Consider the following 6,223-nt stretch of genomic DNA (forward strand, 5'->3'; position numbering starts at 1 on the left):
AGCAACCAATAGTGATCCAATCAGCACATATGGAACAGCTAGGCAGCACATATGGAACAGCTAAGCAGCAAATGGTCTTCCAATAACATGGGCAAAGCTCAAGGAATCAGAAGAGATATGACGGTTGTTATGATCCGCCAGGTGGTGCCTCAGGCTGCCAACTGACAGACCTACTCAGAGCGTGGGGTCTAAGCCCGGGCTGTGCTTTCACCAGAGCCCCTGATGGTGGGGATGGACTTGAAACAGTCCCGGGCCAGGTCACGACCTCCGAGCAGGCCCGCCAGTGGCTGAGGAGACCTTTGGGGACAGGTACCGGGAGAGCCAGATATGAAGAGGATGGCGGCCCCAGCAGGGTAGTAACGGATCGTGGGCCCGTGAGGGTAAGCGGGGTACAGAATCGGTAGGCGAGAGTAGTCGGGTCACACGCAGGGTCAGCAGGGAAGTCAATCCGTAGAATGGTCAGGGCAATCCGGGTCAAACGCAGGAGCAGGCAGAATAGTCAGGACAATCCGGGTCAAACGCAGGAGCAGGCAGAGTAGTCAGGACAATCCGGGTCAAACGCAGGAGCAGGCAGAATAGTCAGGGTCAATCAGGGTCACAAGATAGGTGCAGGAACTCAGGATCACAGGAAGACCTTGCGGCAATCTGTGACAGTGCAGGGCATCTTTAAATAGTGCGCCCTGCACTGTCATTGGCCAGCTAGGACGCGCCCCCGGCTGTCATTGGACGCCTGAGGCGCGCCCGCGGCTCCTACTGCGCATGCGCGGCGTCCTGTCAGCCGCGGCTTGCCGGGACCTAGTGCCTGTGTCCCGGCGCGATCCGCCGCCACTGCGCATGCGCGAGGGACGGAGCTGCGATCGCGGATCATGGAGCCGCGGTCCCTGACATTGCCCCCCCCCCCAATGGGCACCCTCCGGGAGCCCCACTGATCTCTCCACCGCGGGTGAGCACGAAAAAACTCCCGGATGAGCCTGGGCGCGTGGACGTTCTGGGCGGGTTCCCATGAGTTCTCCTCAGGGCCATACCCCTTCCACTTTATCAGGAACTGTGTCTGGCCCCCCCTCCTTCGGCAACTGAGGATAGTCTCCACTTCAAATTCCTCCTGGTCACCTACAGTGACTGCCTCGGGAAGTCTGGATTCACGGTCCGGGAAGGGATCCGGTCTGGATGGCTTCAGGAGAGATACATGGAAGACAGGATGTATCTTGAAGATCTGCGGGAGCTCGAGCTCGTAGGCCACCTCGTTAACCACTCGCTTTACCGGAAAGGGGCCGATGAACTTGGGTCCCAGCTTCCTTGAAGGACATAGCATCTTCAAGTTGGTTGTTGCTAGCCAAACCTGATCCCCTGGTTGAAGCAGTAATTCTCCTCTTCTCTTTCTGTCGAATGCCCTCTTACTGTCCTCTTGGGCTTTAGCGATGGCTTCCTGAATTGTCTTGTTATTGACAGAAAAGAAGTTCAAGATGTCTTGAGATGCTGGTACTGGATTCTCAGGCATCAGATCAGGGAGAAATGTGGGATGATACCCATAATTGGAAAAGAACGGGGATTGACCCGTGGCTGAGTGACTCGAGTTGTTGTACGCGAATTCCGCGGAAGGCAGCAACGACAGCCAGTCGTCCTGAAGGTAGGATGTGTAGCACCGTAAGTACTGTTCCAGCGTCTGGTTTGTTCTCTCAGTTTGGCCGTTGGTCTGTGGATGGTAGGCGGATGAAAGCGACAGCTTGATTCCCAGCGATTTACATAAGGCGTTCCAGAACCTGGAGGTGAATTGGACCCCCCGATCTGATACTATATCTTCGGGAACACCATGAAGCCTAACCACTTCCTTGATGAAGATCCGTGCCGTTTCCGGTGCTGATGGGGTCTTCTCCAGGGGCACGAAATGTGCCATCTTGGAGAAGCGGTCGACGATCACCATTATTGCAGTGTAGCCCTGGGATGGTGGAAGTTCGACCACGAAATCCATGGCTATCATTTGCCAGGCCCGCTTGGGTATGGGTAATGGACGTAACAATCCCCATGCCCTGCTCCTGGAGGGCTTGTTCCTTTGACAGGTGGAACACGTTCGGACGTACTGCTCACAATCCTTGATCATGTCTGGCCACCAGAACGAGCGCCGTAGCAGATCCAGAGTCTTCGTTACCCCGAAGTGGCCCGCCATAGGATGGTCGTGGCAGTGCCCTAGGACCAGGGTTCGCACTTCTTCTGGGACCATGATCCGGTCTTCCTTCCAAATTAGCCCACCGTGGCTCTGGAGGGGTGATTCAGACGGAACTGGTAGTCCTACAGAAGCATCAAGAAGCCGGGAGCGAAGTTCCGTTTGTAGAGCGAGGAAACTCCCAGAAGGTAAGATGGTGTCAGGTAGCACAGCGTCGTCGGGGTCCTCAAACATGCGGGACAGAGCGTCTGGTTTAGTGTTCTTAGTACCGGGTCGGTACGTTATATGGAATGAGAATCGAGAGAAGAAAAGCGCCCATCTCGCTTGGCGAGGTCTCAGTCGTTTTGCCGTTCTCAAATATTCAAGGTTTTTGTGATCTGTGAATATTAGGATTGGGTGTGTGGCTCCTTCCAGTAAATACCTCCATCCTTCAAGAGCAGTTTTAATGGCCAGGAGCTCCCGATCTCCAATGTCGTAGTTGCGTTCCGCTGGAGTCAACTTCCTGGAGAAGAACGCCACAGGGTGCAGAAGTTCCTTGGTACCATTCCTTTGGGACAAAACCGCCCCTACAGCATTTTCGGAGGCGTCCACTTCCAACACATATGGGAGAGAAGCATCTGGATGGCAGAGAATGGGAGCAGAGGTGAACAATTCTTTGAGCTTTTCGAAGGCTGTCTGCGCTTCGGGAGTTCACTTAAAGCGGACCCCTTGTTTCGTCAGTTGCGTGATCGGGGAGACCAGACCGGAGAAGTTCCTAATAAACTTCCTGTAAAAGTTGGAAAAACCGATGAAACGCTGTACCCCCTTTTTGTCGGCGGGTATTGGCCAATCTAAGATCGCCGTGACTTTCTGGGGATCCATCGCGACCCCCGTGGAAGAGAGAACCAGTCCCAAGAATGTGGTTTCGTGCTGTTCGAAACAGCACTTTTCTGCCTTTGCGTATAGCCCGTGTTGATGCAACCGTTCTAATACCCGTATCACGTGACCCCGATGAACCTCCAGTGAAGGGGAAAAAATTAAGATGTCATCCAAATAAACCACCACAAAAATATCAAGAAGGTCACGAAAAACATCATTGATAAAGTGCTGAAAGGTCGCCGGTGCATTACAGAGCCCGAACGGCATCACCAAGTACTCGTAGTGACCGAATCTCGTACGGAACGCCGTCTTCCACTCATCCCCCTCCCTGATACGGACAAGGTTATAGGCCCCCCGCAGGTCTAATTTAGTGAATATCGTTGCCGATCTCAATCTCTGGAGGAGCTCGGGGACTAGGGGTAAAGGATAACGATTCTTTACCGTTATTTTGTTCAGGTCACGGTAGTCTATGCAGGGCCGTAACGATTTGTCCTTCTTCTCTACGAAGAATAACCCGGCCCCGGCTGGGGATGTGGATGGACGAATAAATCCCTTCCGAAGGTTCTCATCAATGTATTTCCTCAGTACTCCTGATTCTGCTTCGGACAAGGGAAAGATACGGCCGAATGAGATTTCAGATCCGGGTAGGAGGTCTATGGGGCAGTCGTAGGAACGGTGCGGAGGGAGAACGTCAGCTCCTCGCTTACTAAAGACGTCTAAGAAGTCATGGTAGGCCGGGGGAATAACCTGGGATAGATCGGTGTCACCATCCAAGCACAGGAGGAACCGGGGAACCACGGATCCTGTGACATGGCAGTGACTCAAACAATAGGGTGAGCAAAATTGAACTGTTCCCTTTTCCCAGTCAATCTGGGGGTTATGGGCCCTCAGCCAAGGGAGGCCCAGAATGACTGGAAAAAGGGGGGATGCGATGGCATCCAAACGGAGGAACTCCTGGTGATGGTCTGCCATTGTGGTGAAAATGGGTGGTGTCTCCTGGTCCACCACCCCTGATTTTATACGAGACCCATCTGCCAAGAAGATGTTGAACCCCCTTTCTTTGGTCTGGAGAGGGATTTTTTGCCGGTGGGCAAAAGTCAGATCGATGAAGCAACTACAGGCTCCTGAGTCAACGATTGCGGTCACTGACAATGTTCCTCCGGGGAGCTGTAAAGACACAGGAATGGCCAGGTAACTCGACTGATCATCCCTTCCTGCGGGTAGAGTAAAAGAAACGGGCGTGGACTTACTCATTTTAGCAGGACAGGAGCGCACCTGATGACCAGCTTCCCCGCAGTACAGACATAGGTTCTGTGATAGTCTCCTTTGACGTTCCTCGACCGATAAGTGAGAACGGGCCAATCCCAGCTGCATGGGTTCCGGGTTGTCCCCTGTTTCCGTGCTTCGCGGATGGTTCCCTGGGGTTGGAGCTGTATCTCTGGAAGGAATCCATGCCACCCTTTGACCCTGACTGCTCCTTTCCAGCCGACGTTCCCTTAGTCTACGGTCAATTTGAATGGCCAACTCAATCAGTTTTTCCAGGGAGTCAGGTAGGCCTACTCACGCTAGTTCGTCCTTGAGAGGCTCAGACAGCCCGATGCGGAACTGGTGACATAAGGCCGCATCGTTCCATCTGGTGTCGCCCATGCAACGCCTAAAATCGGACGCGTATTCTTCGGCTGTCCGGCGGCCCTGCCGCAGGGAGTATAGAGTCGCTTCAGTGGAAGCAGCTCGCTGAGGGTCGTCATACAAGACGGCCATGGCCCGAAAGAACTCGGTCACGGAGTCAAGATGGGGGTCGTGCTTCTCCATCAGACGGTGAGCCCAATCCTGGGGCTCATCCTGAAGGAGGGAGACTATAAACCCCACCTTGACGGTCTCAGTGGTGAACGTGCGGGGTTGTAAGTCAAAGTATAGGGTGCAGGCGTTCCGGAAGGCTCGGAAGCGGCTCCGATCACCACGGAATCGTTCCGGCAGAGGAACGCGGGGTTCAGGAGCTAGGGATGTGGCAACCGCTCCGGATACCGGGTTAGCGGGAGGTCCTGCAGGTGGAGGACTCTGAGCAGGGGGAGTCAGGGGGGCTATTGACTCCATGCGGTCCTCCAGTCGGGCGCAGCGACTGTGGAAGTTCTGAAAAGCCTGGGTCAAGGTGGCCAGGTGCTGACAAATATCCTCTAGGGACGCCGGTCCACTTCCTGGCTCTGTCATGGCCGCAAGGTACTGTTATGATCCGCCAGGTGGTGCCTCAGGCTGCCAACTGACAGACCTACTCAGAGCGTGGTCTAAGCCCGGGCTGTGCTTTCACCAGAGCCCCTGATGGTGGGGATGGACTTGAAACAGTCCCGGGCCAGGTCACGACCTCCGAGCAGGCCCGCCAGTGGCTGAGGAGACCTTTGGGGACAGGTACCGGGAGAGCCAGATATGAAGAGGATGGCGGCCCCAGCAGGGTAGTAACGGATCGTGGGCCCGTGAGGGTAAGCGGGGTACAGAATCGGTAGGCGAGAGTAGTCGGGTCACACGCAGGGTCAGCAGGGAAGTCAATCCGTAGAATGGTCAGGGCAATCCGGGTCAACTGCAGGAGCAGGCAGAATAGTCAGGACAATCCGGGTCAAACGCAGGAGCAGGCAGAGTAGTCAGGACAATCCGGGTCAAACGCAGGAGCAGGCAGAATAGTCAGGGTCACAAGATAGGTGCAGGAACTCAGGATCACAGGAAGACCTTGCGGCAATCTGTGACAGTGCAGGGCATCTTTAAATAGTGCGCCCTGCACTGTCATTGGCCGGCTAGGACGCGCCCCCGGCTGTCATTGGACGCCTGAGGCGCGCCCGCGGCTCCTACTGCGCATGCGCGGCGTCCTGTCAGCCGCGGCTCGCCGGGACCTAGTGCCTGTGTCCCGGCGCGATCCGCCGCCACTGCGCATGCACGAGGGACGGAGCCGCGATCGCGGACCATGGAGCCGCGGTCCCTGACAACGGTGCAGTACGTTTAAAACCAGTAAAATTTTATTAGTAAAGTATAACACTCACGAGGAAGGTGTCTAGCTGACACCAGCAATGACAGCCTCTATAATAACACATCCACGAGGGAAAAAACCAAGGGACGAACCTCCTGCACCGTGATCTCACAGCCGACAGCTGGGAGGAACGTCCCGACGTCACGTCCACTAGGCCACGCCCAACGCGTTTCGTCACTTGATTATACTGT

This window comes from Staurois parvus, unplaced genomic scaffold (genome assembly GCF_062004578.1).
Source record: "Staurois parvus isolate SC_StPar_1 unplaced genomic scaffold, SC_StPar_1.0 ptg000086l, whole genome shotgun sequence".
Lineage (NCBI taxonomy): Eukaryota > Metazoa > Chordata > Amphibia > Anura > Ranidae > Staurois > Staurois parvus.